This window comes from Myxocyprinus asiaticus, chromosome 17 (genome assembly GCF_019703515.2).
Source record: "Myxocyprinus asiaticus isolate MX2 ecotype Aquarium Trade chromosome 17, UBuf_Myxa_2, whole genome shotgun sequence".
Taxonomy (NCBI): domain Eukaryota; kingdom Metazoa; phylum Chordata; class Actinopteri; order Cypriniformes; family Catostomidae; genus Myxocyprinus; species Myxocyprinus asiaticus.
The window spans coordinates 37,621,839-37,633,093 of NC_059360.1; positions in this window are offsets into that span (position 1 = coordinate 37,621,839).

The window sequence follows — 11,255 nt, forward strand, 5'->3', positions numbered from 1 at the left end:
ACAACACAACACAGCAAAACACAACACGGTTAATTTTAAGAGTCAGAGAGAGATAGAGTGGAAACTGGTCATAGAAATCTAAATAATGACTGCTTTGAAAAATAAAAAAATGAATATCAATAAGTTAACCTCAGGGGAAATAAATAAATAAATAAAAAAACAATGAGCCCTTTTTATTTAACTTTCTTTCTTTTGTTAATCTTCATTGGCCAATTGTGATAATTAAACAATTGTTCCTTGTAAAGGATTCTAAGTGTATTGTTCATCAAGAATCCAGTGATTGGAGTGGAAAAAAGTAAAGAGAAGAGGTTTCCAGAAGAAGTGGCAGCATATGTGAGAGGATGTCTGAAGACAGATAATGAATGAGAGTGGAGATGCTTCCTGTCCTCACGCTTGGGTTTAGGTGGTGTGGAAATTCATTAGGAATGCAGTCACACTCTCAAGTGAATGACCATATCATCTTACCAAATGCAAATACCACAAAATCTGCAGAGAAGGAAAAGGATTATGTGGTTGGTCTATTAACCTCCCAAAGAGATAACTGACATCTTATCTCCCAAAAATGACAGGAAGAGTTTGACTACCATCAACCTGAATTTGACACATACTTTTCACAATAATTAATAGGATCAGATGAAATTTTAAATAGGCCTATGGGGTTCTATTATGGGTCCCCAGGGCTGAGAGAACCGCATGAAGTGTTTGCTGTTATAGAACTCTCTCTCTCTCTCTCTCTCTCTCTCTCTCTCTCTCTCTCTCTCTTCCTTTCACTCTCACTCTCCCTCTGTATCTTTATTGAGGAATATCTGTATCAGTACCACCAATTGGACAAAACAGTAGAGTGCCTTTTCACACACTCTCTATTGTACTGACTTATATGATTGCAAGGTCAAAGGGGGTATGATGTCATAGTAGCCCAGCGGACATTTCAGTTGACATAGCAATAGCCAACTGACACCAATCGATGAGAGCAGGGCTGAGTAGTTTGGGCCTCAGGGTCAGAAATAGAGATGGACAATGCTGAAACTCTATCTTGGAATTGTCTTCATCAAATTGCATTGCCAGCAATGCACATTTACATTTGAGCAGTGTCCATTCTGAGATCAAACATTAGTATATTTTGTGATATTTTTATCTTTAATAAGCAAAAGTATTTAAAAGTTCTATGGAATTGATTAAATGGATAAAAGGGTAAATGGTTTTATTATACTAGGGCTCTGAGACTTACATGTTAACTTTTGAGATTAATTCAATCATTAATGTCATAAAGTGGTAAAAATCAAACATATTTTAATTTTTTCTTCTCTCTCTTTTTTTTTTTTTTCTTAAAGGAGAAACTGTATGCATTAAAACTGAATCCACTACATTTTAAAAGGAACATATATATATACTGAGAGGACAGCATATAAAAAATTTGAGATGCCATTAAAAGTCACATGAAATCAGACATGACCCTATTTACTTTCTTCATACACATTTATGGTATTGTTAATTGGTGCACGATGTTCAAAATAAAAATAAAATAAAAAATAAAATAAAAGGTTTGTCTTTACAATATTTTATCAAAACAATAACTTTTTTCAGGCAACTTGAAGTGGTGCAGTTCAAAAAATGTACTGTGATAAACCATTTGGCCTTTAGTTTCATGAAAGAAAAAAAAAAAAAAAAATATATATATATATATATATATATATATATATATATATATATATATATATATATATATATATATATATATATATTATAACATTTCACGCCGGAACAACTGAAAATCACTTTGTTCTGGATTTCGGTTACGTTCTGCAAAATGTTTTGTTCGTTTTCAGTTTTTGCTTTCATTTCTTGAACCGTTTTTTGTCCCTGCTTTTCACAATCCAAACAATTTCTGATGGATAAAATTGAGAACTGATTGAAAAGACCACCCATCCCCCTCTGCATATAAATGGAGAGGAGGTGGAGAGTGACTACCCACACAGCACCTGGAGAACTTTTACTGGAGCACCATAGAGAGCATCCTCATCTACTGTCCCATCCATTCACCAGCTGCACTGGGGAAAACCGCAAAGACCTGTTCCGCATAGTTAAAATAGCACAGTGGATCACAGGCTCTGAGCTCTCAAACATGGGCACTGTGTACGCAAGCTGACTACACAAAAAAGCTAGCAGCATCAGTAAGGATCCAACCCAACCGGGACACAAGATGTTTGTCCCTCTACCGTCGGGGAAGAGGTACAGAGTCATCAAGTCCCATACAAAGAAACTAAAGCGAAGTTTCTTCCCCAGAGCTGTTGCTGCCACCATCCCATTAATTTCAGAAGGCAAAAGCTTTGAAGAAGGTACCAGTGTGGGTGAAATGTAGGGATGCACCGATACCATTTTTCTTTAGAACAAGTACGAGTACCGATTCTTTTTATTTTTTGTACTTGCTGACACCTGTTTTGTTTTTTATTTATTTATTTATTTTTTACTCAGTTTATTTCAATGTTATCATCAAAATGGTGTTTACATAAATACAATAATTAAAACTTTAATTAAATGAATGTATAACAATTAAATTTCAACATGAAATGTTATTATTTTTATCAAATAAAGTGATTTTATACAGAACCTCACAGCAAAATCCTAAATACAACATTGGATTTATTTTTGTCAAATAAAGTGCTGCATAGTAGAGCATCACAGATGTTAGACACTGCTTAAATATAACACAGTTACTATTGCTTTATTATTAGTAGTAGTACTACTACTACTAGTAGTAGTAGTAGTAGTAGTAGTATAACAGTGAATATTACATAACTATACAGTAGTGATCTATTTCTGTCATACTTTTTTCATTTAAACTGACCTTTTATTTTGGCTGAGCTTTTATTTTGAAGTGTTTCTGTGGAGCTGTGATGTAATCATGGCAGATTCCCAATGAGGAAAAGCAGGTCACTATGTGAATCACAGTAATTATTCAACTGCAAAAATGCTGCTATATAAATCAATAAATATGTAGTCTGTATATGACTTGTGCTAAAAAGTGAATTAGCACTCTGCCTGCTGTCATCTGCTACAAACAGAGTATGCGATGCTAATACCAGTATCAGTATTGGTGCATCCCTAGTGAAATGTATAAAGTATTCCCATTGAAAGTGATACTTACTAAAGGTCAGCACTATTTTACATTGAGTGGGAAGTTTTCATTCATATTGTACATTTTAAAAACTATCGGTTATCGATTAATCGGCTATCGGCCTGTTTTCCCACTGTGATAAAAGTTGGCCTCTGTTGATATATTTTTTAAGCAAGCTGACATTTCACAGCTAGTACTCAGTTCCTATTTTCATAGTGTGTGTCAGTAACGGAAATCATGTGGAAAGGGTTCCCTTTCTTTCTTCTCTGAGTATCTGAGATCAAAAGTTGAACATCACTCCTCTATTCTAGATCATTTTGCAGAATCTGTATGAATGTCTTTCCAAATAGGGTAATGATCAATCTCATTGGATAATGTAGTTAATTTACTGCTTTTCCTGTTCTTACAAAGGTATATAATGCTGTGCTGAACAATAAAGTACGAGAAATCTCTGATGCATACTTAAGTGTCTGTGTCATTCATTTCTCCCCTCATAAGGATCCGGATCGAGACAGCGACTGCAGACCTGACTTGATACCTAGGGGATGTAATGAAAGTGAATGATGACTAAAGCAGTCAATAACTAATATTCTAACTTTTGTGTTCCACGGAAGAAAGAAAGTCATACGGGTTGGGTACCAACATGAGGGTGAGTAAATAATGACATAATTTTTATTCTTGGGAGAACTATCCCTTTAATGGCTAGGAAAAAGACATTGTGTGGTGTGAAAATGGGGCAGCAGTCTGGGATATTTTTAAAATTGTGATCATCAAGGTAAGAGCATGTTTACCCTTCAATCACACGATGCCAGAAAAACAAAAATCAACCTCAACAGTCATTTTATTCCCTCTTCTGGCATGTTCACTAAAGCTAAAAGACATTCCTATAATTCAAGGTGAGCCCCTTATGCATATTCATAAGGGCCATTACCTTGAAGAGGAATGTCAAAACTCACCACAAGGAGCATGCTTTGTTTTTTCAGGATAAATGTGTCTATGTGTGTGTTACCACGATGACACTCTTTCAAGGAAAGTGTATACAAAACAAAAAGCTTGTGCATTGGTATACGCTCAAACCCACCTACTCTCTTGCGCACACACACATGCACAAATTAGTTTTGCATCCACTGAATGTAGCTGTCAAATACTCATCAGTGATTTATCATTCTACCTGTACTTCTTACGAGAACAATAGGCAGACAGTATACGGCATCTTTCCCAGAATTCAAACCGCCTTGACCCCTCAGCAAAAGGCAGGACTGTGTCTTATCAACCAATGCCCTGCAATACTCGGCACCACAATGTGGCTTTGAAAATCACCTGGGAGCTATTTTTATTTTATTTATATATCTGAGGCACAGTGGTATCAGTCAAAACGTGCCCTAACTTGCCAAAAGACCCCTTAAAACACTCAAAATTTGCTCAGGGAATAAGGTTGATTCTTTCAAGAGACTGAGCTATTTATTTATTTATTTATTTATTTATTTATTTATCATCTAGGATGTTAAAGTCTACATTTCAATGACTGAAATACAAACATTCAACTATCAATATGTTCTATTTCAAAAACAAAAAACACAAATTAGAATATTCCATCTATTATAAATATAACTATGTTTCCATCCAAGAGTTGTTTTGTGACAAAAGGTGTAGCGCATCAAAAAGTTTACCGATATAGCTGATGGAAATGCCAATTATCGCTAAAATTTCACAAGTTTTGACATAATATTTTTATGTTTACATTTACGAATAAACTCTATGTCGATACTTCAAATGTCATGAAAAACTGGTTTGGAAACATTTTTTGTCGAGAAAATAGGGATTAATGCAAAAAAATGTCATGTCACATGACAGAATTTACCCCAGTTACCCATGCTTGTGTTAATCATGACGACAGTATACATTTTTGAAAGCCAGTTTAAGGTACGTGAAGCATTACTCGCACTGTTATAGATTGATCTTAACGGCTGCACAGATGCGATGCTGCAAACACATCTGCATCACGACACTTCCAGGAGCGCCAACACAAAAATCTTAGAGAACAAATGAATGGCCACTCTTTGCGATTAATTTAATCGAGGTAGCCATCCGTTTATTTATTAAAGTTGCTTTTCCACACCATTCAATATAATAGACAGAAGTCATGAAATTAGCCCACAATACAAAAAAACATATCATTTCTGTGCACAAAGATGTTTTAAATTAAAAATAAATACACAATACTAGGAAAAAAGCTTAAGTGTGCTTTTTTGGAAGACTAATATAGCCCAATTCTACAAAATGATTGTTTAGCTTACTTTTGAGAAAAATGCTGGCAAAATTCCCTGTATTAAATAAAATAAATTACCAAATGAATAAAACATTACATTAATAAATAAATAAAAATAAAATTAATAAATAAATTACCAAACGAAAAAATATTGTTAAAACTATATACTTGCCTTTTATTTACACACACTTAAATTAGCCTTACACTGTTTTGTAGATGAAAAAAGTCATCTGAATGACATTCTCAGAATGTTCTACATTTTTTTCAAGACTATAAACTATCAGAACGATTTGTCCAATGCGGAGTTCACTTTCAGAATATTAGCTTTTTAAAATTTTAAAACTTTTAAATATTTTAAATCCAACCCTCTATACCTCGGATTGCATTTGCTGAGCTTCTTCAGAAAATGTAAATTGCATTATGACTCACTTTGTCAACAGCACGAAAAGTGGATGGAAACTAGGTCATTTACAATAATGTCCATGATTTACACTGTTAGACTTCTGAATGACGATAGTAGTAGAATATTTTAAGCAATGATAGCCTAATATATATATATATATATATATATATATATATATATATATATATATATATATATATGTGTGTGTGTGTGTGTGTGTGTGTGTGTGTGTGTGTGTGTGTGTGTGTGCTTTGAGTTTATCCTTTTCTGTACTTTTGTATATATATGATTTATAAATATATATATATATATATATATATTTTTTTTTTTTTTTTTATTTCAAAATGTTCCCTTGAATAATTGAAAATACCATTAGATACTGTAAAAAAAAAAAAAAAAAACCACTGTTTTCTAAATTTGTGTGCTTGTTCTATTATTTTTACTTGTTGCATTGTTTGTAATTTGTTTCTTTGTGTTTTTTTTTTATTTATTTATTTTTTATCGCATTTTAATGTAAAAAATAAAAGGCCACATGCCATTGTTTAATTGTTTATTTTTTTTATTTTTATTTTTTATGTGAATATTAATTAATTATTTTTTTTATTAAATGAGTGTGCTGGCGAGTCCAAAAGGGGGCACTATGATGCAAAAAATGTTTACACTTTAAATGTTCAAGTCATGCATATGTGGTATCGGTTGAAAGCTTAGAATCTATTTTTTTTTTTTTTTTTTTTTTTTTTATAAATAACCATCACTCTGCATTTATGTTAAATAAAATATCAAAGTAATGCCTGAAAACATTTGCATCTCAAATCAGCGCCACCTAGAGGTCATGTGGTAAAAATATTAATATGAATAAAAAAAGTATTTTAAATAGAACTTAAATAGACAAACTGTACAGTACTATACAAAAGTTTTAGGCACTTGTGAAAAATGTTGCATAGTGAGGATGTCTTCAAAAATAATGACATAAATAGTTTTCATTTATAACTTAATGTCATACAAAGTCCAGTAAACATAAAAAAGCTAAATCAATATTTGGTGTGACCACTTTTGCCTTTAAACAGCACCAATTATCCTAGGTACACCTGGATATAGTTTTTCTTGGTTGTTGGCAGATAGGATGTTACAAGCTTCTTGGAGAATTTGCCACAGTTCTTCTATCTGTTTAGGCTGCCTAAATTGCTTCTGTCTCTTTATGTAATCTCAGACTGACACGATGTTCAGTGGGGGGCTTTGTGGGGGACATGACATCAATTGCAGGGCTCCCTGTTCTTCTATTCTAATCTTTTCTATTTGCAAAAGTAATGTTTGGGAGTCTAACATTTATATTTCTTATTGACACACTAAAGCTGAAGATATAAATAACCATCTTAAAATAAATGCTTTTGTGAAATTCTTATGTGCCTGAGAATTTTTCACAGTACTGTATATCAAATGAAAGCTCCCATTCTTAGGAATGTGTATTGTTTATTTTGTTGCCCTAATAACACAGTTTGAAAGATGTTCAAAAGAATCACAAAGTGAAATATGATTTCTGAAAGACATCAAATACAAACGTATCTTTATACACCGATCACTGCTGCTGTAAGCCCCAAATAGCTGACAATTTTATATTTGCTTTTACCTTAGGCAGTTTCTAAAAAATGAGCCATTTTTAACTTGTCTGTGAGCTTGCTTGTTTGAATAATCCAGTGTTATATCTTAGATGTCCAGAGCAACATATGCAGTCATCATCATGTTATACATGTTATACATCATCGCAAAGAGGAGGATCTCAGCTTTCTAATGATGATAAGATTGAGCTTCTAGTCCACTCAGAGGCCGATATATTTGATGAAACAATGGGGGTGGTGCATGAACTAAAAAAATGTGACAATGTCTATGGACGAGTACATCTGTGAGGGCTAATATGCATTAGGAAGGAGTGAAAAGAACTAGAATTTACATGCGTACAAAGTTAGGACAACAATATATATATATATATATATATATATATATATATATATATATATATATATATATATATATATATATTAGGGTTGTGTGGTATACCGGTACTAACGAAATATCACAATACCAAAAAATTTAAACGGTACAATATCATCTTGTTGTTAATTTCAGTACCATATTAAAGTATGCTGCCATTGGCAAAATTTGATGTAATGTGAGAGTTTTGAGACGAAATCAAAGACTATTTGAAAATAATAATAAAAAAGTCTCAATATGGCCAAGTGTGATCATTAAAAATCAGAAGGATATCATTTATTAAATAATATACACTCACATGCACTGCGTGCCACAGAATGATTGAGAAGCTCCGCTCTGCTCTTTCATCTCCTTCACACACACACACACACACACACACACACACACACACTCTACTACTGCTTGATTTTCATGCAGTGTGTCCAATAGTATCCATCTGCAGAGCCGCAGAGCAGTGTGTTTAGTGGTTAAACGGCTGTGAACTCTCAAATGATCTTTTTCACCGGAGATTTCAGCTCGCAATTCACGGGAAGTTTGATATAACAAACCCTTCAAAAGCAGGAAGAACTTCAAAGGTCTTTCAAAATAAAAGTCCCGCTGAAATGAGAGCTTTATTTAACTGGATGTGTGAAATTGACTTTACGACAGGAAAATATTACTACTGTATAACAGTGTAATATTCAAAGTAGTAGCAATAATACTCATAATAAAAATAATATAATATTAAATAATGATATTATTAGTAAAATGATTTGTTAGCAATATCACAAAATTTGAATACCAGTACTGAATAAACTGAAAAAAAATTCACAGTCCACAGTATGTGTAAATGGTTTTAATTTTGAGTGTGAAAAATTGCAGCTGGCAGCCCTAAAATGCCCCAGAGTTGAAGAGCATAGAAGTATTTGATTTTTTTTTTTTTTTTTTTTTTTTTTTTTTGTGGTATTAACGTCTCGGTTACTGTCGTAAACTCCGTTCCCTGATGGAGGGAACCAGACATTGTGTCGATGTAGTGACACTAGGGGTCGCTCTTGAGAGCCCCGAACACCTCAGATCTTTGAGAAAAGGCCAATGAGAATTGGTGAGTGGAATTTGCATGCCACTTCCCTGGACATACGGGTATAAAAGGAGCTGGCTCACAACCACTCATTCAGGTTTGGTGCTGAGGAACCAAGATAAGGTCCCAGCCATTTCAGCGGGTAGTACAACGTTGTGGCAGGGGGGACACAACGTCTCGTTCCCTCCATCAGGAAACGGAGGTTACAACAGTAACCGAGACATTCCCCTTCTGTCACTCACTCGACGTTGTGTCGATGTAGTGACACTAGGGGTCCCTTTATGAAACGCCACAACTAGCTGAACCGTGTTACGTGGACTGCCGGTACAGGTGCAAGCAAGCTGCTGCGTGCAAAGTTGCAGGTGCACGTAGCCTCCCCCAACGCCCCAAAAAAACGTTGTATAGTTCCCTGCATCCCTGGGGCGGGAAGAGACGTATCACGCCTGCCGCGCCCTTTTCTCTCTATGTTTTCTCTCCACAGAGTATTCAGTTATTCGGCTGGGGCCATTTTAACACTCAATATATGCGCCGGGGAAGGTGTTCTTTTCCTATCCTATTCTTTCAGGGGGAAAAGTCACCGCGGAGACCACATCCTGCCCGGAGGGGTGGTAACATGTGGCAAGCACGTCATGTGGGCTCAGAGCCGCACATGGAAGAGGCGTGGTGGTTGGTCCTGCCTGAAAGGGGAGGAGCTCTACAAACACGGCGACCGGGACAGAGAGGGCTCTGTTGAAGGGAGATGCAGGTCTGCCGACAGGGAGACTGTTCTGCAGAAAATACATCACAGGGGGTTACCGGAGTAACCGGCACCTGTGGAGCACCTACCTCAGTAAGGGCATATTAGCACACGTATTGGTTCCGGCTGTGAATTCCTCCGCTGAATTCGCGAGCCACAGGGCTAGGTAGGAAGGACATCCAGGGTTCACGATTTCGTGAACTCGCATGGGAAAAGAAGCGCACATCTTCGGAAAGATGCTATACGCAAGCGATACACCCAGCCAGCTGTCAGTATTCCCGAACTTACCTGTTTTGTCAGGTACGAACATGGGACGAAACCGGCTCAACCCGGAGATTGCAAAATCTTGTGAAGGAATTGGGTGTCGCCCAGCCCGCTGCCCTGCAGATGTCTGCTAGAGAGGTGCCATGGGCCAGTGCCTACGAGGATGCCAGACTCCTTGTGGAGTGTGCTCATATTCCCGAAGGGGCGGGCATGTCCTGGGCCTGGTATGCCATAGCGATGGCATCCACGATCCAGTGGGAAAACCTCTGTTTGGAGACAGCGTTCCCTTTCCGCTGTCCGCCAAAGCAGACAAAGAGCTGCTCAGAGTGTCTAAAGCTCTGCGTGCGATCCAAGTAGATGCACAAAGTACACACCGGACACAGCAATGACAGGGCTGGGTCTGCCTCCTCCTGAGTTTGTGGGAACCTTGGGCACATAGCCCGGCCGGGGTCTCAGGATTACGTGAGAGTCACCCGGACCGAACTCCAGGCAGGTATCGCTGACAGAGAACGCTTGCAGGTCCCCAACCCTCTTGATGGAGGTGAGCGCAATCAGGAGGGCCGTCTTTAAGGAGAGGGCTTTCAACTCGACTGACTCTAGCGGCTCAAAGGGGGCTCCGTGAAGGCCCAGGAGGACCACGGAGAGATCCTATGAGGGAAACAGATGTGGCCTTGGAGCATTCAGCCTCCAGGTGCCTCTCAGGAACCTGATGATCAGGTCGTGCTTCCCTAAGGACTTACCGTCCACTGTATTCTGGTGTGCCTCTATGGCGGCAACATACACCTTCAAGGTGGAGGGGAACAGCCGTTCCTCCAGCTTCTCCTGCAGGAAGGAAAGCACTGAACCGACTGTGCATCTCTGAGGGTCTTCAGCTCGGGAATAACACCAATTCGCGAACCAACGCCACTTCAGGATATAAAGCTGCCTCGTGGAGGGAGCTCTGGCCTGAGTGATTGTGTCTACCACTGCTGGTGGTAGGCCACTTAGGTTTTTTGCGTCCCATCCAAGGGCCAGACGTGGAGGTTCCAGAGGTCTGGGCGTGGGTGCCAGATGGTGCCCCGTCCCTGAGAAAGAAGGTCCTTCCTGGGAATTCGCCAGGAAGAGTCTGTTGCGAGGAGTGTGAGGTCCGAGAACCAAGTCTGGGTGGGCCAATTCGGGGCCACGAGGGTGACCTGCTCCTCATACTCCCTGAACTTGAACAGGGTCTGTGCAAGTAGGCTCACTGGGGGGAACGTATACTTACGCAGCCCCCGGGGCCAGCTGTGTGTCAGTGCGTCTAGGCCGAGGGGGGCCCCCGTCGGAGAATACCAGAGAGGGCAGTGGGAGGTTTCTCGGGAGGAAAATAGGTCTACTTGTGCTTTGCTGAACTGACTGCAAATCAGCTGGACCACCTGGGGGTGGAGTCTCCACTCTCCCCTGAGC